The sequence below is a fragment of the Lissotriton helveticus genome, chromosome 6, assembly GCF_964261635.1.
Source record: "Lissotriton helveticus chromosome 6, aLisHel1.1, whole genome shotgun sequence".
NCBI lineage: Eukaryota > Metazoa > Chordata > Amphibia > Caudata > Salamandridae > Lissotriton > Lissotriton helveticus.
Genome location: NC_136067.1, coordinates 599,922,882 through 599,945,938, shown reverse-complemented (window position 1 = coordinate 599,945,938; position 23,057 = coordinate 599,922,882).

Genomic DNA, 23,057 nt, shown 5'->3' with positions numbered 1-23,057 from the left:
TCAAAGTCTACACATTTTAAATCAGAAATGCATGCCACACTAAATTCATCCCATTCATTTTCAATCTTCTCAGAGACAGGTAAGGGCGCTCTACTCAGGAAATCAGCCACATGATTTTCTTTGCCAGGTAAATACGTTACATCATAGGTATAGTCTAACATACGTAGTGTCATTCTAGCAATCCTCGGTGTGGCTTTCATCAACCCTTCTGTAGTAAGAATTTTAACGAGAGGTTTATGGTCAGTCTGAATTGTAAATTTGGTGCCCCAAATAAATTGTTTGAACTTTTTTGTGGCCTATACAGTAGCCAACATTTCCTTTTCGATTACAGAAAAATTGCACTCAGAGGAAGTTAGCGATCTGGATGCAAATGCTACCGTGTTTTCGACACCACCAGCAGTAACTTGGGTAAGGACTGCCCCCAAACCTTTCCCACTCGCATCTGTTGTCACGATGCTGTGGGCTAAGGAATCAAAACCTTTTAACGTAACAGCATGACACACATCATTTTTGATGGAATCAAATTCATTTTCGAACTCCTGGTTCCAAGTAAACTCGTGTTTGATTTTTAATAAACTCCTGAGATTATGAATTTTAGAAGAGGAGTTTTTTTAGAAATTTAGAATAAAATTCAATTAGGCCTAAGAATGATCTGAGTTCATCCTTGGTAGTAGGAGAAGGTGCTTCCTTAATGGCTTTAATCAAATTACTCTTAGGCAAAATACCAGTGCCTCCAACTTCATGACCTAAGTATGTAACAGAATTCATAGCAAACTTGCACTTTTTCAATTCTACTGTCAAACCACAATCTGAAAGTTTCCCTAGACCCAAATCTAACTTTTTATCATGCTCTTCTCTGTCTCGACCCATCTCCAGAATATCATCCTGGAAGTAAGTTACCCCTTTGATGTCCTTGAAAATTCTGTACATCAGCCCCTGAAAGACAGCGGTGGCTGACGCTTGTCGAAAGGGCATGCGTATAAATCTATAACACCCAAAAGGGATTATAAATGCAGTCAAGTTCTTACTTCCAGGATGTAACAAGACCTGGTGATAGGCCGAGGTTAGGTCAATCGTAGAGAGCCACTTTATTCCATGTGACTGAGATAGTAATTCATCAATTTTCGGTAGTGGAAACTTGTCCACTACAATATTTTTATTAAGATCTCTCAGGTCAATACAGAGACGAAGACGGCCGTCAGATTTCCTCGCCACGACCAATGGGGCCAACCATTCACTGCACTCAACAGGCTCAACTATCCCTTTCTCTTCTAAGGAGTCTAATTCCGCCAGACCTCCATCTCTTACTGCTAATGGAATATTTCTTGCTTTGTGACAAGCAGGGATAGCTCCTTCTTTTAAAATAGTCTTATGTACAAAACCATTAAGTTTCCCTACTTTACCAGAGAACACCGTTGGAAACTTTAAGTTTTAGGGAATCAATCACAGTTTGTTTTGATCATGAAGTAGTAAAACCTGATCTCTTTTGATGGGATCAAGTAGGATGCCTAAAGCACCCTGATCCCTCCACCCCAAAACTGAGGGACCTTTCTCTGCAAGATACAGTTTACCAGTTGCAGATCTATTCTTGAACTCAAAATCAACTATAGTAAAACCAACAAGAGGAATTTCTTGCCCAGTAAATGTGACAGGATGTATATCAGTAGGACGTAACTCTTTGTTTAAAACATGTAAAAAATTCTCTTCCCAAATGCTTTTTTGAATGATTGTATACGGGGGGCCTGAGCCTGCGATAATCTCCATACGTACACCATCAATACATATGTCACAACGAGGTTTTTTCGAATTTTGAGACTCACTACCCAAAACAATGTTATCATTAATTTCCTTGCCCTCAATGCACAATACACTATCATCATTCAGAGAAGCATTGTCATCAAAGTCATAATTTCCATTGTCCCCAACACACATGACTTGTTTGCGTCCAGATTTATTAAGTCTCCTCCTGCACATTTTTGCGAAATGACCAGCAACTCCACAAAAAGTAAATTTGGCTTTCCATGCAGGACAAAATGTATCCTTGGCATAGTGCCCCTTAATACCACATCTGAAACAAGTAGGCACTCTGTCGCTAGGACCTTTGTCAAACTGTGGCATTTTTTGTTTAAAAGGTTATTTAAGATTTTGCCTATCCATTTTTTTATTCTCGCCTTTCTGGGTGCATGACACTTTACCCACGACTTCATTGTCTTTCTTTAAAGCAGCTTTGGCGCACCTTTTAGACATTTCAGCTTTTTTATCAGGGCAGTAACTTCAGCTAAAGGAGCATTCCCCACAACCCACAGTTTTTCCTGAATACCTTCATTGGAGGAATGCATAACTAGTTGATCTCTGATGAGATCATCATACAAGTGCCCAAATTTACAAGTAATTGCCAATTTTTGGAGTGCTGCAACATAGTCCTCTACAGATTCGTTTTGTCCTTGTTTCCTTCGAAAAAAAAGTAAACCTGTCAAACCCACACAAACGGTAGGGTGGTAGTGTAAATCTAGATCTTCCAATGCTTCTAAAAACACATCAGCGCTGCTGGCTCTGACTTTCTTTTCCATTTGGTAATAAACGCGTAGGCCTTCAGGACCAAGACTATGTAACAGTAACTTTTTTTCCGTGCAGCAGAATAAGAATCCTCACTTTCCTCTTCAAGAACTGATATATAGTTGAGAAAATAGTCTTTCCATTCTGGCCACTTCAAAACAGGGTCACCAGGGTGGGCCAGGAATGGAACTGGAGCCGTAATACCAGAATTGGCTGTGCTCATTTTCGTCAGTAGTAGTCTTGCAATTAAATATAGAGTAATACAGCCAAAGTCATATGCCACTGATGCTCCAATAAATGTAGAGAATAGTCTATTTGGAACTTTTGAATTTAAAGCTCAATTACTCAACAGAGATAATAGATAAGTATCGTGTGCAAAATCAAGTGTAAATAAAAAAATTCCACACAAGTAAGTAATTCTTCAGAGGACTTTACCTTCCGATCTGCAAATATGGCTTTAATGTCCAATGCTGCTTAATCATGTGGCGCGTAGTAAAACAGTGTACTGGTCTCTCAGTGACACGCGTAATTCTGAGGTGTGCGTATCACTGTGCAGTTGTGCCATACATTTGATACAATAATATAGGTACGTAGAGTCCCGTACAGTATGTAGACACAAGTGTACAGATTTCCGGATACTGACGCGTCTCTTAACCCAATATGGCGGCACGTACGATCACGTACAGCGCGTTGGCGGAAGACCGTCAAGGCTTCAGAACACTGACTCGTCTCGGCGACTTTTTACGTGTTCACAGCGCGCGTTAGTTCCCTCGAGCGTGAAGTAGTCTCGAGCAGTCGCCTTGCGCATTAACGGTCACTGAAGCTTAACAGTAAGTAAAATAAATCAAACACAGTACCTTGCGAACTCCGTAATTTCTTAGTAAGATACGGAATGTAGATCGGTTGAAGAATGTAGTTTTTAGAAATTTTGAAGAGGTTCTCAAAGTTCAAGGATTGAAGAAAAAAAAACATCTCCTCTGTACTCTGCCTGTTATGGATGAGGAGTATCGTGGAACAAGGTGGTAATCGTATCCCAAACGTCGCCAATTGTAGAAGATCCAACGCAGGGTTGTAGTAAAGGATTTATTGAAGAAACAGGCAGTTGCAACCACACTTGTCCACAGCCAGCATACAACTGACTCTGAGACTACATTCTAGAACCAAGGCAGTCGCATCCAGTTACCTGGAGACAGGTAACCAAGATACCACAGCTTTGCTTTATCATTGCAGCGCCACGTGCAGTGCTGCATGAGAAGGTTAAAGTGATTTAATGCCTGGCACAAATAAGATTCTTATTGAGCACCTCAAGGCAATGTCAAAGACATCTCGCAGTTATCACATGTGAGGACAATGCTCCGTTCAGGAGAAGAGGTGAGGCACTTCCGTTTCACAATCGGATTTTTCAGGATAAAAAAACAGCTTGGAGAGAGATACAGTTGCAGTGGGCTGAAAATAGCAGTAAGGAGGTGAAAATAGCAGCAGTGGTTGGAATAAAAGCATGGGCAGTATAGCATGATGTGTGCACTCGTGCAGGGAACAGATGCACGCCAGTTAGCATGTGATTGCAAAGAGCGAATCTTTTACTCTGAAATTCTCCGATGTAGTGCATGAACTGCTTACGAAGCAGCTCAGAAACAGCGAGTAGTGGTCGCCTCTCTTTTTTTAGGTCGAGGACCGAAGGCTGGCTTGCCAGCCGGAAGTCGGAGATTTAATGTCTTTCAGTAGGGTGCTTAAACCCGCCTCTCTCCTCCATTGGCTGGCTTCCTAAACGGAGGCCAGCCATTGGAGGAGAGAGGCGTCACTCGAAAGAAGCTCCGTCTCTTTCGGATTCGGGGGCGTGTTCGTTCTGTTCTTTCCACTTTTTAGCCATGCCCCTTTTTAGAACGCCTAACACGCCCCTGAATCTGAAAATGTTCGGAAGCTTGCGTCCGCCATTTCGACGTGTCCCCGGGATCCGCGATTTTGCGGTGAGTGCTGTGCCCCCCCTTCCCCGAAGATGGGCGACTGTGCCCAGCCCCCGCCGTGGCTACGTCCGTCATGGGGGAGAGCAGCTCCCGGGGACAAGGGGAGTGGGCATTTAGTAATGTCTGCCCAGAGCAATTTGTAGGCGCTGGCCGGGACCCGGTCCAACTCGGGCACCAGGGTCGCCGCCGCTGCTGCTTGTCGCGTGGGTGCTTGTCCTGCGTGGTATCGGGGTGGGGGAGGATAGTGAGTCTTCTTTGCCTCTCTCCTCTATTGGGATTGACTGCCGGTAGCTCCCGCCACGCAGGGGGATGCAGCCCCCAACTGGGACGCGGCCCTCACCAGCAGGCCACTTCCAGGGTCCTGGCCCCCAAGCCTGCCCTAGCCTACCTCTCGGGGGTGAGGCACGGGGTTGCACTCAGAGGAGTGGAAGGAGCAAGACGGGACTGTTGCAGGGGGGAGGGGGGTACACCAGTTGCGGGCTCCCCCACATCCCAGTGTTACCCGACTGGTCCACGGCACCTTCCCCGCTGTACAGCTTTCCCCGCTGCTCGTGGCACCTCAGCCTCGCAACCACTCCATGACACCTTCCCGGTCTGTGCGCATGGCGATGGGGGGGGGGGAGCGCTTCTTTATCCCTGTTCCTGCCAGGCACGCTACCCCTGCCTTTCCGGTGCGGCGGGGCAGGCAGCGGAGGTTTGTTCAGTTAAGTTTATTTCAGGTCCGGCCGCCAGCATATCATCCGACGCCCCGTGCCAAATGCCCTTGGCGAGTTGCTTGGGTCTCAGGCGTTTTTGTCGGGAAGCGCGATGAGAACTTGGATAGATTCGCCCTTTATGCTCTGCATAGGCGACTGGGAAGTTTATAACTGTCACGGTACAAACTAGGAGGCCAACGATTAGACGACAGTCATGGCGGGTATTTATGCGTGGCGCTGCCCGTAGCCAGTTTTGGACGTACAGGGAAATGTACTTATTCTTATATGCATGGGCGCTATGAGACCACGCTGAAAAGTAAAGGCCACGATACATGACTAGGTAATGCCTCGAGCACGGTATTTATTTATCAATAGGTCCAGTTTTGTATTCGGGATGCGTGCTAGAAAAAAAGGGAGCGCTTTCAATTGGAAGTTGTGTTTAACGTTAAGTATGAAAGCGCGTTCACAACCGAGCACTTATAAGAGAAATATTATTTGGCTTATGCCTCTTACACAATCTGCATGCGCCTGGGCAAATCACTTATTCTCCCCGTGCCTGACAAAAATGAATGTGTGTCCACTGTAACTTAACTGGTGCTATTTAAAGTGCTCTGATCCCTGTTTCGGATCGCAGTTAGTTGGTGAGGCCACTGAAGCATTACAAGTTGGTGAGACTATGTAAAAGGAACCACATTTCATGGTGTACAGAAATAAGTTGTTTCAAAACGAACTTTAGCAGTGATAAGTTGAGAAAGGGTTTCTGTGTTCGGGGAAGAGGTTTGCAGGATCCACGTGTTTATTGGTGCCTAACTAAGATGCACTAGAAACGGGATAATATTTGAAGGCGTCTGCATAGCCAGGAGTGGTAAGCTAATATTTGTGATGGTTGAGCTAAAATTATCAAGATGTCAATCATTTTAGTACAGTCGATGTAAGAGCTTTAAGATCTCTGAAAGTAAGTTCTCATTTCATATAGTAATAATTGAAGCAACGAACTACACGAAAAACATGCATGATATATTTACACATATAGAAATGTGAGAATACTTTTGTGTTGGGGCCTCGAATTGGAGAGCACCCAGTCGTTGCCATTTTATGCTTGTCCTCGAGGAAGGAATGGTACCGGGTGGATTTGGTACTGCGACAAAACATTAATTAGGGACCGGGTGAACAGCTTTGTCACGGTGTGGCTCTGTGTGTGTGTGTGGCTCTCTGTGTGTGTGTGTAGTTCTGTCTATATGTGTGTGTGTAGCTCTGTGTGTGGCTCTGTGTGTGTAACTATAAGTGTGTGTGTAAATCTGTGTGTGTGTGGCTCTGTGTATGTGCCTCTGTGTGTGTAGGTATGTGTGTGTGTAGCTCAGTGTGTGTGTCTCTGAGTGTGTCTGTGTCTCTGTGTGTGTGTGTATGTGTGTCTCTATGTGTGGCTGTGTGTGTGTACCTGTTTGTGTGTAGCTATGTGTGTGTAGCTCTGTGTGTGTCGCTGTGTGTATGTGGCTGTGGCTCTGTGTAGATAGCTTTTATTGTAGGTGGCTCTATATGTGGATGCCTCTGTCTGTGTGAGTATGGCTCTGTGTAGGTAGCTTTATGTGAATGCTATATGTAGGTAGCTTTGTGTGGGTAGCTCTGTGTTGATGTAAATGCAATAAGTAATGCATTTGCAAACAATAAACATATTAGCATTGTAAATGACAATGCCATTTCTTTAACGATTAAGCTATTGCCTATGTAAATGACAAGGCCATTTATTAATAAAAAAAACAATGCCAATAGCTCTACCTTTAATAATGCCGAGACCATTGCATTGTAAATGCTTGTTCCGAAATGGGCAGTCTGCAGCTCATGACTTAGCTCAGAGAAATCTCAAGGAATTATGCCAAATGACCTTCCTACTGATGACATCACAATATTAGACATCTCTAAAGCCTAGTGTAAACCCGACAGAAAAACCTCAGGGGATGATACTGCATGCTACTGATGACATCACAACAATAGACATCTCCAAAGCCTAGTGTAAACCCGACAGAGAAATCTAAAGGAATAATGCTGCTTGCTACTGATGACATCACAATAATAGACATCTCCAAAGCCTCGTTTAAACGTGACAGAGAAATCTCAGGGAATGATGCCACATGCTACTGATGACATCACAACAATAGACATCTCCAAAGCCTAGTGTAAACCCGACAGAGAAATCTAAAGGAATAATGCTGCTTGCTACTGATGACATCACAATAATAGACATCTCCAAAGCCTCGTTTAAACGTGACAGAGAAATCTCAGGGAATGATGCCACATGCTACTGATGACATCACAATAAAAGACATCTCCAAAGCCTAGTGTGAACCTGACAGAGAAATCTCAGGGAATGATGCCACATGCTACTGATGACATCACAATAAAAGACATCTCCAAAGCCTAGTGTGAACCTGACAGAGAAATCTCAGGTAATGATGCCATATGATCTTGCGTCTGATGACATCACAATAATAGACATCTCCAAAGTCTAGTTTAAACCTGACAGAAAACAGTATTGATATATCACAGAGAGAGACAAAAAAAGAGATTTAGAAACACAATAGGTTTCATGTCTAACCGCTTTCACTGATACAGCCATATTTTGAATATGAAGCATTTAGTGGCTTGATTTACTCCTTATCATTATTAATACGTTTTCATTGATGACCCCTTGTTAGAGCTTTGGCATTTTTGTTCAAACCCTTAATTGTTCATGTATTTACAATAATGAAACATGCCATCAAGTTTTAACATTTTTGTTATTTTTTTTCATTTCATTATGTATTCTAAAGTGTGTGCATTGAACGTCTGAGTTAAAAATGACCACATTTGTCACATCCATATATGTATTTAGATTGGCCCTCATATATAATACATTGGGCAGTGCTTAATTTGTGCCGGTGGTTTTCGGTGCTCAGCACCTGCACTTAATTCACAAGGCCGGTACTATAATGCTTTCTTCTCACTAACTCAAGCTTAGCATTCCCCTTGTACCAGAAGCTGCACATGTTCCAGTATTAACACTCCAACATGTTCCTCATCACCCCGATGCCAGCTGCTGTGTGTTTCTCAGTACTGGTTCCATGTGTGCCGGATTCCCGACAGAGCTGTATCTGTGCCTACACCTAGCTTACTGCTGGCACCAAGAGGCTTAGCTTTATGTAAGCGCCAGTGCCATGCCCCCTCGTGCATCCCATATGCACCCCTTTCCCTTCCAGCCCCTCAAGCCTGGCACCAGACCCTGGGCTGGCCGGCTGCCTGTCACACTTTTGCAGGAACTGCTGTGAATGCAGTTTCTCTGTCTTGTGTGGGACACTACTTACTGCCCTGGGCAGTCTGTACAGGGCCCAGTTTTACCTGTCCGATGTGAAGCGTCCTCCACTCCGCAGTGTAAAGAAGTGATTCCTCCCATGTGCCTGCTAGGAGAAGATTCCCGCTATTCAAGCTGTGTGGAGCTACATGTTTCTGCTGTCTTGTCGCCGCAGTCAGTGGCCATGTTTGGCATGATATCAAAGTGAAGGTATAGTTCAATGACATACACCCCGGTTTGTACAAGTGTACATTTGTATCTCACAGGATTCTCTTGCCTAAGTTACCAAATGTACATTCCGGTCGCCTGCCTCTGGTGATAGAATATAAATAGGAGCAAAACAGTATTGGTAGGGCTTATGAGCTGAGTGAAAATTGTGTGTGCTTACATATTGCACCTTTTAGCTCTTAGGTAGTAGTGAAAGCGCCCAGTAAAAATAAAATGCTTGAATAAAAGGATGCCACAAATACCGTTTCCACATGTGTGCCCATTTGTGCACCTATATATGTAAAGAGAGTTGAATGTGCGTAGCAGACACAAATGTTATGTGCGCTGGGTGTTTTTGCACTGCATGTATTACACCAGAGTCAGAGTGAGCCAGTGTATCACACAGCACCAATCTTCTGCTGATTACTGTGTGGATGAGAGCTGTGCACACATCTTTACAAATCCTTTCCAGATATCATCACACACCTTTGTCTGGTTCAAAAAAAATATGTCCGCAGCGCGCCCCAATTAAATAATTGCATCAGGGGGCTGGCTCCTTATTGAACTGAGTGAGGTAGGCTGTGAAAAGCACAGGCGAAGGACAGATAATGAATACTTTTGCATTCTTCATGTAAACAGTGGTCACAAAAATGGTACAATTGAGTGGTGCCAGGAATATCGCATGTGCGGACAAGTGGAAGAAGTGGCTGCAGCCTCCTAAGGAAAATGTTGAGCACCGGGACTTAATTTTTTTTACAAATTAAGCACTGCCTACTCCACCAGAGCTCTGCAAACACGTGAAAAATAGATATAACTGCAGGTGAAAACAGTACCCAGAGGAAAGGGAAAGTGAAGAAAAAGAAAAGATGATGACGCCTCCAAGGTGACTGTTTTGAGTTCTTCGCACATGCAGATTCATTCACTGTTCTCTGGTAGTTGAGTGTCTCCAATAATACACAATGTTTTTTAGGACCCTTGTCTCTAGGGCAAGTATATAATTACATATATACAGAACATTAATTGAGAGTATCATGTACTCACCTTATACCTCTCACTTTTCCGCTAGAACCTAGTAACTGGAACCCTGGGAAACCAATATAAATCCTAGGAAAAGACAAAGAGAGACTATAGAATAAGGATTCAACCTACTACTACAATTATAACACCACTATAGCCCCCACCTACTATTTAATTAAACAATAACAAGAGTACGAGAATGGTAAAAACAAAAATGAATTGCATCATTCCATCAATGTTTTGCAAATACAAGAATCCATGTGAGAAGTGATTGAGTAATGTTCCAAATGAACGTCAGAATAAACAGAAAGGTTTCTGAGAAACAATTGTCTTGACAAGTCTCAATTGCTGTACTTTAGCAAAAAAATTATCGTAGTCTTTTCCTTCTTTTGTAGAGAATGTTCATCACATCTAAGGGGTTATGAAGTCACAGCACTGGGTGAGGAGTATTTTATCCCGCAACAACTAAGATACATGCACCTTTCCAACTTAAAGAAGTAGTCAGCTGTTGGTAAACCTTTCTCCTCTTTTTGTGTCCCGCAGGTTTCAGATTGCATAAAGAGCATGACTCAACAAAAATACAGGGCAGGACCAGGAAAATCCCAGCACAAGCAGCAACCACTTCTGAAAACGACATCTCCAGGAATGCAGGAGTGTGAAAAAAGAACAGGATACAAAGAGACCAAGACACGGGGTGTGCATTCGCCAGGTAAGCGTGATTACAGCTTTTATACTGCTACACCTGGGAATCCTTAGCGCAACAAGCATGACTTCCGGGAGGCCAGACTGACGCAGGGAACGCGGAGAGCTAGACCGCACCCCAACTCGGCCCAGCCTCACATCCTGTCAAAGGCTGCAATGAGCGGTTCAGTTTGGTACGCGCAGCCGTGACACCCTGGATGCAGAGGTTGGTTTACACCCAGAGTCTTAACTCATTGATTCGAAGTGAGCATCACAAGATTGGGAGATCTGTTACAAGAGGGTAATTTGCTACCTTCCAAACACTAGTTGAAAATTATAATTAGCAGAAAGGGCAATTTATAGTGTATGGTTAAGTGACTTCTTTATTGTGCTAGAAATGGCTGGTACTTCCACAGAGCCCCCAATGCACGAGCTGCTCCAAGCTCCTCCTCACACCATGAATGATGAATTAAAATTAGTACGATGGCTATACAGAGCTCAGCTGCCATAAGCTGGTAATGTGTTATCATCACTTGGGGACAAGTGGGACATGGATATAGGCCAGGCTTTGAATGACTAAGAACGGGACTTGATTATCCAATATCCACATAGGGTTTCCTGTAATGCGAGGTTTAAGTTAATGCAGTTCTGCATTCTGCACAAAGCTTATTTTAGTCAAGATAAGTAAAATATCATCCACTGCCTCCTCGTGTTACACGAGATGTCACTGCAAATGGGGTTGATTTTGCTCACATGCTGTGGAATTGCTCTGCACTGTTGTAATATTTGGGTGACATTACAGAGATCCTCTAGTGAAATACCGGGAAACCAGTATTATTGAGAATGGAAGCTGGGCATCGTCCAATACCCTAAACCAGGTGTTTCCAACCAGTCAGTCCTCTGTTTTAAATGAGAGAAATTTAAAGTGAAGAAAAATGTTTCAATGAAATATTGTCTTAATGTTTTATGAAGCATGTTTATTCACTTTAAATTCCTCCCATTTAAGCAAATGCCTGTCGTTTTTGTGTTATAAATATGGCTCCTTGTCAACAGGTCACTCGGAGCAAGATGCCTGGCGCTTGCAATGTTCAACACTCCGTCCATCATCCCCTTTGGTTTTGCTTTGTTCGCCCTAAGTTGGCAGGGTATGACCAGACGTGGGTCCCTTGTTCACTTTGCCACTGGATTCAAGCTAGCCTGGCTGATGATGGCTGATTAGCCAGAAACCGGTCCCAGGATGCTTGTTTCCGGTCCAGGGAAGACATGGCTTGGCAGTTCGGGCTGGACTGTTCCCATGAGGCACCGGGTCAAACTGATTTGCATATGGTCATGTCTGAACTGGGGTGGCGGAGTGAGCTAAAGAATGATGATGGATTAAACCCAGATCAGTTGACTGGGGGTTAGTGCTTGGATTGTTCAACACTCCATCCATCATCCCCTTTGGTTTTTACCACAAATAGACTGCACACGAGTTTAATAGAAAAACAAGTATATGTTTATAAAAAGATATATGACCACACAATACTAAACCAACATATGTGTCGGGGTAATACTCCCCCTGGCCTAATATTGTTGAGCTAAACTAAACAATCCTACGTAATCCTAATGTCGTAATATGCAGTTCGTTATGCAAGAATCAGGTACTTCACAATGTTAGAAATGGGTAGCATGGTGCAGAGCGGGTAGGCCAAACTCCCGAGGACATGTGTGAAGCATCCACGCAGTACAAACAGACGACACACCAGGCGCACTCCAAAAAGAGACACAACACAAGATTAGGTGAAAACAGTAAGTGTATTATAAGATAAACACCTTGGAAAGTAATCACAGTTCAAATAACCTGCGCCAGCCGGCACCAGGTAAGGACTTAGAAGGGGACTATTTACAGGGCAGCGCCAATCGGGCCGTTGCCAGGACCATTACTGGTACAGTTCAGATGAAGGAAAGGGTGAAGGACAAATGGAAAAGGTCAATTCAACAGTCTCGACCCTGTAATGAAGATAGCAGGCATAAACATTAGGCAGACTCCATTAACAGTGGCGTAACCTTGGCCTGGAAAACATTAAGCACATTAGTTTAGACATCAGGTAGCATGAATCCCCGGTGCATAAAACCTGAGCAACCCCTTAGACATATCACGGGCCTAAACACAAGGCATCCTTCTTAGTATAACCAACACGAACATTGAGGGAGCATCATTAGCACAAATGCATGAGGCTAAACCACATCAACGTAAACGCACTAGGCAGAGTAAACTTATTATACGCAACATACGGCCTATCAGATATGGGTCTGGAAGCATAACCCTAGGCGGGAGTACATTTGCATCAATCTCCTTGACAGGATTACCATCCCCTGTCGGCGTAACCCAAGAACATCAGGGCAACAACATTAGGCCTCATTGAATGTAACATCTCCTAGGGCTGGTTTCAACCTTCACATATCTCTGGTGCGTGGGGATCATAGAAATACCCCAACATATGCCTAACATTAGCATGAACACATTTCACCTGAGGGCATACTACGGCAGCCTCAATCACCTTGGCAGGGCATAGGATCACGTGTAGCATGGGGCAGAAACACCACTTCCAAACATAACAGGCATCCTGCATAGGGAGGCCCTCAAATTAACAATGCCCCCAACAATGGCGACTGCCCTCTGTCCGACGGGGCAGTCGTGTTGAAGCAGTCCTGGCCTGACACTGTCACCGGGGAGCCCCTTCTCCGGACTTAAAGGTCCAGAATGCCTCCTCGTTGCAGCGGGGCAGCTGTGCAGGGCACCAATGCGGCACTCCTTGTGCCTCTCCCAGCACCTGCGATGCTCCCTGAGCCCCCCAAAGGAATCCTAACACCGGGGGCGGGCACCGACAAAATGCCCCGATACACCCCCCCCCAACATAGACTGATTGAGCCCCCACTCACCGGGCTCTCCTGGGTTCTCACTGGCTCCAATGCAGTAGGGGGGGGGGGCAGGCACTGACACTGTGCCTCGAGGCCCCCCACTCCATTCCCTCCAGACAGCCGCTGGCTCTGCGGGGCTCTCCCCTCCTCACGGGAGCCCCGCAGGCTCTCCCTGGCACTCACTCACTGGCGGAGGCGGGGTAGGCTCCCGCCCTCCCCGCGGCCTTCTTGCGCTGCTTCCCCCGGGGCTGCAGGCGTCTTTGGGGCTGCGGGCGTCTTCGGGGCTGCTGGGCCAGCGTGGGGTAGGCTCCCGCCTGGCTCCACTGTCAACACTGGGCTCCCTCTTGGTCACGGGAGCGCCGTCTCCTTCTGGCCTCAGTCGGATGTCTTCTTCTCCCCGACGGGCTTTCTGGGGACGGTCCTCGTTTCTCGAACGGGGCTCCCTCTTCACCACAGGAGCCCTGCAACACCTCATACTGGCTTCTTCCGGCTTCCCGGCGACGGCTTCTGTCGCGCAGGCCCCGCCCACCTCCAGGCAGGCTTCCACACTTCCGCGTCTGCGGCGCCTCTTCTCCCCGGGCCGCGGGGTGATTTGGCCGCAATCTGTGGTGCGGGGTAGGCTCCCGCTGCAGTTTTCAACAGGCCGTCACCCTCGGTGCAACTCGACCCCGGCGATGAGTCACGGTGGCAATTAGGTGGGGTGGGCACCCGCTGAGTTAATTAAGGCGCCATCGCGGGGAGGTACTCGATCCCACAATGAGGGGTAGGCTTCCTCCAAATTAGTGTAAAACCGCGGAGTGGGCACCCGCCGCTCTTTTAAATAACACAGTCTGTCCCTGGCCACACAACGCTTCTAGGTCCTGCAGTATAGCGCTTAACAGGTGCTCCGCAGCCTCACCGACTTCAGGGGCTGCAGGCAGTGATTCTTCCCAGTCCTGGGCGCACAGTACACAGCGCAGGGGGTGGCCCAGTTCCCTCCATACAGCGCTTGCGATGGGTTCAGTCCCACTAGGGCTTTGGGGACGACAGGTAGCGCTCCTCACCTCCTTCTGGGCACAGGCAAAGGTGCTCCTTGGCAATCAGAGAAGGCGCTCTTCTTCTCCAGGCGCTTCTCAGCAGTCAGGGCCCAGGGGTGAAGACTGCTGTAATGCCAGAAACCGGTCCTCGGAAGCTTGTTTCCGGTCCAGGGAAGGCATGGCTTGGCAGTTCGGGCTGGACTGTTCCCATGAGGCACAGGGTCAGACTGATTTGCATATAGCCATGTCAGAACTGGGGTGGCAGAGTGGACTAAAGAACGGAGATGGATTAAACCCAGATCTTTTGACTGGGTGTGAGTGTTTGATTGGTTCAGATGCTCCGTCCATCACCACCCCCTTTTGTACTGCTTTTGGCCGCCATAAGTGTGGCAGGGTATGCTCAGACGTGAGTCCCTTGCTCACTTTGCCACTGGATTCAAGCAAGCCGGGCTGAAGACGGCTGTAATGCCAGAAACCGGTCCTGGAAGCTTGTTTCCGGTCCAGGGAAGGCATGGCTTGGCAGTTCGGGCTGGACTGTTCCCATGAGGCACAGGGTCAAACTGATTTGCATATAGCCATTTCAGAACTGGGGTGGCAGAGTGGGCTAAAGAAAGAGATGGATTAAACCCAGATCTTTTGACTGGGTGTGAGTGTTTGATTGGTTCAGATGCTCCGTCCATCACCACCCCCTTTTGTACCTCCTTTCTTCAGGGCCCAGGTAGCAGAGCAGTAGGCACTACTGGGCAAGGTCAGCAGTCAGTGGGTACTCATCCGGACAGGGTGGTAGGCTTTCACCATCCTCCACTGTAGCGTGGCACTCCTCCTGTACAGCAGCCTGTACTCCTGCAGTGGGGCTTCCATTAGCCCTGTGGACAGCAGAGTGGTTTTAGTTGGGTGCAGGGTCCAGCACACAGGCCCAAGTGGCGGTACCCCCTGGCAGCAGGTCCCCTCATGTTCCTGTCCCTGCTCTGTCTGAGCACATGGTGGCACAGCCTCCCTATTTATGTGCTGCTCACCCCACCTTCCAGGCAGTGCCAGAAGCTTCTAGAAGCCTCTGGGGAACTGGCTCTAACTGGCTCAGGGGGAGGAGTAGAGCACCCTGGGTGCCAGGCTTTCCCTCCAAAAGCTGGGATGGCTGGGAACCGAACATCTAGACTGCTAATCTACTGCAGTCAGGTGGCACCACACACAGCCATGGCATCCATTTTAAATGCAGCATGTTACCAAGGTACATTTTCACAATGGGGGATTAACAACTGCACACCATTGCATTATATTTAACATGGCGTCTCACACCACACATGGCCTATACAGTTTTCTACCATGGGGGGAGACATCCTAAAACAGGGGGGTGAAAAGCGAAACATTTTGGGAAAATGGGCCAAGTCCAACACACAACATAAGAATAATGCAGATCGTAATACGGCTATCTAGCGATTTGTACTGTCACTCTAATGCAATTCATAAAGCAACAGCGTGGTAAACTGCTAAGCCCCCGTAAAGCAATGCGTATGGTCCCCTTTCAGGTACTCCGTTAGGAAAAAGCAACGTGTAATACAGTTATCAGGCAGTTCGTTGTGCGAAACTAATGAAATGCGGAACACATATATCCGGCAGTTCGGTATGCAACACTAATGCAATGTGTAATACGACAGTCTGGCAGATTGTGATGCAGGACTAAGACAAGGCTTAACACATCTATCAGGCAGTTCGTTATGCAAACCTAGTGCAATGCGTAAAACACCTGTCAGGCAGTTCGTTAGGCAAACTAATACAATGGGCAATACGACAAAACAGGCAGTCCACTGTGCAGAAATAAAGCAATGCGTTATACAATCAACAGATACTCCGGTATGCATAAGTAATGCAATACGTAAGTTACTCGGGCACCGTTTTCTCCGCCACTCATGCTGGCTTGCGGTTAGTCTCTGGCTACAGTTGCCCATCACACACTCGGGTGAGATAGAACACAGTAAATGCAGCTTCGCACTCAGACCCCGGTGCTGCCACTCCCTTGGCACATGGGCATCAGTCTGAGCTGAAGCAGAGGCTCCTACGGCAGGACAGAGAGAGAGAGAGGCCGAGAGCGTCTCCCTCCAAGCCAGCGCCCCTCCCCAGGAGTCGACACCAATTACCTGGGGGGTGCAAACCCACTCTCCTCTCCTCGTCCAGCGACTTGGGCCGCCGATGCAATTTCTCTGAATTTCGGGCAACGGGAAGATCCCAGGCTGCACACTACGCCCACACTCAGTCAGGGCGACTCACGGGAACTCCGGGTGCACGATAACCAGCCAGCTCCTCACGAGGGTCTCAGGCTGCGCACGGCACACACACGCAGCATCGCCGAGACACACGTGATGTTCTGGTGCCCACAATCACAGGGCACTACTTGCGCAGGTCTCAGCCAGTAGAAGGTACACACACACACACAGCGTCGGTGAAACACACTTTATCTTCCAGTGCCCCCGATCACAGGGCGCCTCTTGCGCCGGTCTCAGGGAGTAGAAGGTACACGCACACAGCTTCCCTGAGACACATTTTATCTTCCGGTGCCCCCGAACAAAGGGCACCTCCAGCAAGGGTCTCAGGCTGCAAACAGCACACGCACACAGTGTCGCTGAGACACATTTGCTCTTCTGATGTACATGATCACAGGCCAATCTATTGCCCCCAAGCACACACACACTGCGTTGCTGAGACTTACTTGGTTCCCCGATACACACGTTCACAGGACGATCCTCTCGAAGGACTCAGGCAAGATAGAGCACACGCACACTGCATCTTTGAGTCTCGTTTGGAACTCCAGGTCAAACTTGTAAATTTGGAATTACCATCAACCTGCACACTTGTGGGCATTTTCAAACTCTAATCCCAAATTTACAACCGTGGATGTGGTGCAAGATTTACTTTCCTTCCAGGATGGAAAGGTTAATGGATTTTTCCCAGATTTGGCGGGAGTGCAGAGGAAGAGCTCTCACTGCAGGGGAATGTTTTGCCCGTGAGGGAGTAAATCTGCAAAAGAAAAATATTTAATTGCTCAGTGACTTTAACTCCATGGTATGGGTCCTTAACTCCATGGTATGGAAACGTTTGCACAGGGGAATTGGAGCCTGTGCGATAAGGCACATGACATTCCCAATATTACACCTGGAAACCTGGGCCTGCCAAGAACTTGGAAAACAAAAGTATATTCTTGTTTTTTTTTTTCTTCTCATTCGGGCCGAGAGGCTGAGTAATTTCATAATTTCATACTGGGGTAAGATGCAGTAAACTAGCACTCTTTCGAGCTGGAGACAAGTGTCTCCAATAATCAATCACAAAGTCAGTAATTCTTATACCTAACAGGCAAGAAAACGTTTTTCATCTGCAGTTACAAGTAGGTTCTCTTTTTGGAGTGGGTCCCCCAAGGTATTTGAAGTGCCTAATCATTAGCAAAAAGTCCAGAACCACTCCTAAAAAAATGCCCATGCTTCCCAGGGTTTGCACACATTTTCACGTAGAAGAAAATAAAGGAAAAGATAAGTGGAAATGTGCTGAATTTATTAGAGATTGTCTGTTCTGACTTTTCTTTACAGATGGTGCATGCGAGAGGCTGGGCTGTGTTTACTTTTCAGGGGGTAGGATTACAGAGGGAGCAATGGAAAAGGGAACAATAAAGAAGAGAGGAAAGGTATGAATGAAAAGCAGAGGGTGAAAGAACGGCAGGGAGGAAGGCAGGAACAGCTGACAAAACGGAAGTAGGAAATAAGGTTGAGTGGCAAAGCAGGTTAGGATGAGCAAAGTGTGCATGGTGAAAGTAGAAACAAATTAACCAGAAATAAGGAGAGAAGGGAGGATGAAGATGAGGAGGAGTGTGAAACAGAAGAAGGGGAAGAGAAATACTGAGGGAAGGGGGATAGAGAAGAGAGCATTAAGTGGATGAAGGAGATGAAGGAGATGAGAAGAGAGATGGGTAGAGAAAGGGAGACGGGAAGGAAAGATGAGTAGAGTAAGGAGCTTGGAGACCAGTAAGTTCCATTAATGTAGCATGTGCATGGACACCGGGATCCAGGGTTGTTATATGCGCACTGCACTTCATTTATAGCCGAATTTTAATACCGGCTAGGCACAGCATTTCAGGAGTACTGCTGGAATTCTTTGCGAATTCCATGAAAGTTGGATATTTATTGTTATGCAAATGTAAAACCTACCTGAGTGCACTTCTATCATTTAGAAAATTTTGAGAACTAGGCCATAATGTGCCAACTGTAACAAAAGGCTGGTCAGCAGATCACTGTCCCTCTTCCTGGAAACTAACAACATCCTTGAAGAGGAGCAATTCGGTTTCAGACCAGCCCATGGGACCGAGTCAGCTCTGCTGATGGTCCTGGATAACCTGCGAATGAGGGCGGACAGGGGAGAATCAGCAATCTTAATTTTGCTGGACCTGTCCGCCGCATTCGATACGGTGAGTCACGACATCCTGCTGACAAGGCTGAAAGGCTTTGGAGTTGAGGGAGCTGCGCTCGATTGGTTCCGCTCTTATCTGACAGACAGATGGCAGGCAGTAGCACTCCCTCCATACCAGTCTGAGTTTGCTATAGTTCCACACGGGGTCCCACAGGAGTCTGCGATCAGTCCGATCCTTTTCAACGTTTACATGCAACCCCTGATTGGCATCATCAAGGCTCACGGCATTAGCGTGATCAACTATGCGGATGACACGCAGCTGATGATCTCTCTTGATGGTGCTCATGCAGACTCACTCGAGACCTTCCATACCTGCATGCTGGAAATGGCATCTTGGTTAAACAGTAACTCACTACAATTCAACAGTGGTAAAACCGAGATAATGCACTGCAAAGTAGGTAGAATCGCTAGAAGTCTGCCTACTGACTTTTGGCCTCTGGAGTCAGGGGAGCTACTAACTCCAGTAGAATCAGTGCGAAACCTAGGGGTTAGCTTTAATGACAGCCTGAGTTTAGAGACCAATGTCAATAAGCAAGTGAGCAGCTGCTTCGCCTTAATGCGAGGCCTTCGAAAGCTGCTGCCCCTCCTACCAGCACAGACTAGAGCCACCATAGTCAGGAGCACTATTCTCAGCCGGCTGGACTATTGCAACGCTCTGTTACTGGAATCTCCTGCTTACTTGATTTCCAGACTCCAGAGCATCCAGGCGGCAGCAGCAAAAATGGCACTTTCCCGAGGACGAAGATCCTCCACCACTCGTGCACTGGCTGAACTACATTGGTTGCCCGTGCATCAGAGGATCCTCTTCAAATCCCTATGCACTGTCTTTAAGGCAGTGCATGGGATGGGCCCATTACCATTACAAAACAAATTTAAATGGTATGAACCCACTCGGACCCTCCGATCCTCTTCCACTAATCTCATCAGCATACCCAGGATCAGGAAAGCCACTCATGGTGGCAGAGCCTTTACTATAGCGGCAGCCCACCTCTGGAATAGCCTCCCTATTGCTATTAGGAAAACAGACGAACTGATGGCTTTTCGAAAAAAGGTAAAGACATGGCTCTTCCCTAAAGTGTAACAGCCCAGAAGCAAACTGACCACCCATCCTATCCATAATACACATTTGTTTCAGCTATATTCTCACACCGCCAGGATGCCCGTAGGGTTGCAGAGCGCTTTATAAATACCATAAATAAATAAATAAAATAAATAAGGTGAAGGGAGGAACTCTGTGATAATTTTCAGGCCTCAAGTCAAAATAGAAATTTAGCAGGTGGAGTGCTCTCAAATAACCAAACATATATATTTCTAGTTTTGGCAAGAAGGTGTAATGGTTATGTTTTTATTGCAGACATATGGTACAAAAATTAGATAAAAAAGTAAACATGCTGGCACCTGTACATGGCTACCATACAATTGCAATAAAAACGTTGTATTTAAAAAAAACATGCTCTGGCTGTTTTAATAGTGATGTTTTAAAAATAATGGGCCTTTCGGTTGTGCTATGCATTTTATTATTATTTGTGAATGAGTCTTTAATAAATCACCACCTAACTAAAACACAAATTGCAGGCGGCTGCATTGTTACTGAATGGAAGTACAATGTTACAATGAAACCTAAATGCATTGTAACAACATTAAAAAATAGAAAATAAAATCACTGTCTACCTGGGTACCTAAAGGGCAGCCACAATAAATCGCCATTATATAAATGTATAAATATAAAGTTAATATACAAATTAATAATACCATCATTAATACTCGTCTTGACTTTATATAACCGTTTCTTGCAACGAGGATTGGATCTGCGGTTCCTGGCTACAGGAAATCAGTGTACGTTGTCCAGTGCTGGAATAATGTGGTCACGTGGTTAAAGACAGAAAATGTGTATTACTAAAATATTCTAGTGGGGTTTTCGTGCAAGATATTTAAATACACCAAGGTAGGAAGCATTGGTATTATCATCAAAAAGTGAAAGTACTGAAGCAGTAGTGGCTTGCAGCCTGTATTTTTCTAGAAGGGGAACGTATTCAATATTATTTTTTTTATAAGAGTATGATAGTAAACAGGTTTGTTCCATATAACAGCCCAATGTTTTAGCTCGGATAAAACCACATATGCTTGATTTTATACGAAGCTTTGAAAAGCCTTTTATAGGCCATGCAATATTGTGCAATAGTGGAAATCAGCAATTGAATGCTATTGTTTCAGAAACATGCACTAACTCAGCAGAGCGGGCTTAGTCATTCTAAATCCTTTTCTGTGTGTTATCCTTCCACAGGAACAACCGTTCAGACCATCAGTCTCCTTCTCTGATCCGCACAGACCAAGAACAACACAGCTCCATAGTTGCACTGCATGACTCAACTAAAAATCTGAAAGTCAAACTGCATTAATTTCAAGAGCTAACGTTACGAAATATGAATTAATAGCGACGCCAAGTAACAAGTTAGCATCAATATTGTTAATTAACAATATTTAAAGTAGATAAAAAATAATGTAGACCTAAAATATTTTTATTTCGTGCTTGTTTTCTATTTCAGCAAGTAAAGAAGGGAAAGCTTTTTAATAGGAGAAGCTGGTTATTAGTACCAAAGATAGAAAGTTGGAATCAGGCCAGTCAATCAGAATGCTTGATTTTGATTTTTGAGCTGCAGTTACTATTGTAAAGCAGACAACTATACACTACCAAATTGGTGCATTTGTATTGGTCCATAATTAGTGTGAAGATCCGAGTTCTAATAAAGAACTAGAGTGTGAACCTAGCTCAGAGAACGTGGATGCTCAGGGAAACATGCTACTTGATAAGAAACCTTTAGATTATTTCACTTTCCTGCAGAAGACTGAATAGGTAGATTAAAATGTTGGTCATCTCTGCGGCTACCCGCGGTTGGTTGGTGTGGGATTTGTGCTTTTCCCCCCCATTGTTGGTGGGACTTCCTCTGAACCTTAGTTCTGCATTACATGTTGGCAGCTATGGGGGCAGAGATGGGCACGTATTGTTGCGAACAACTCGGGCATATTGTAAATTGTTAGGTGTATGGATATGCTGGGCTTTGAAGCAGGAGGAGATGGCAGAGTTATTATATGGTTCTGTGAGATGGAATGTAGACAATCATCTGTTCACTCTCAGCCAAATATTCTTCCTTTTTTGAGTAGGCAGGCAGCTAATGTCATAAGTCATTCTTTAGTTAGTTAGTTAGTTATAACTTTATTCGATTTTCTTTTAAAATCATAAAGGTACATATTTTTTTTTTTTTGCACTTATAATGCGCGCAGATACCCACAAAGGGTTTCCCGGCGCCAGGACTGAGAGGCCGAAAACACAGAGAGCAACACGGTCAAGACCACAATTATTTATTGAAAAGCCAGGTTTTAACGTTTTTCTTAAAACTGGCGAGGTTTTCCTCCTTACGTAAGGCTGAGGGAAGGGAGTTCCAAAGAACTGGTCCCAGATGGGAAAAAGATTTTCCCCCCACTCGGGCCAGTTTAAATCTAGGAACCACAAAGTTTGCTCCGTTTAAAGAACGGAGGTGGCGTGCAGGAACGTAGGGCCTAACCAGTTTTTGCAGGTACTTTGGTGCGGTCCCTGCCTTGATCTTAAACATGTAGGTCAAAGCTTTGAACCGGACCCGGTTCTCAACTCTGAGCCAATGCAGGTCCTTAAGGTGCTTCGAGATCCTTGCTGTCCTAGGGATCTTACACAGCAGCCTGGCTGCGGAGTTCTGGACAAGCTGTAGCCGCCTGATCACGGCTAAGTTGGATCCCAGGTATAAGATGTTACCGTAGTCAAGCCTAGATGTAATCAGTGCATTGACTACGGTCTTCTGGGTATCCACAGGCAGCATCCAGATGATCTTCCGCAGCCATTTAAGGATAATGAAGCAAGTACCAGCCACTTTATTGACCTGCTGTTTCATCGATAGTGAATCATCGATGCACACCCCTAAATTTCTGACCTGGGTAGCCGGGATGGGGAAAGCACCCAAGGATGGCGGCCAATGGGTATCCTGCCACAGATCTCTGTTTTTACCTAGGAGAAGAATCTCCGTCTTCTCCCCGTTGAGCTTCAGCTGGTTCGTTGACATCCAGCTGAAGACTTCGTGAAGACCTAATTTCAGCGCAGAGGGGGATGAAGGCTCTGAATTGGTAAGGGAAAAGATAATCTGCGAATCATCCGCATATGTCATGAGTTCTAGACCTACTCGCTCTGCTAGAACGGCGAGAGGGCGGAGATACAGGT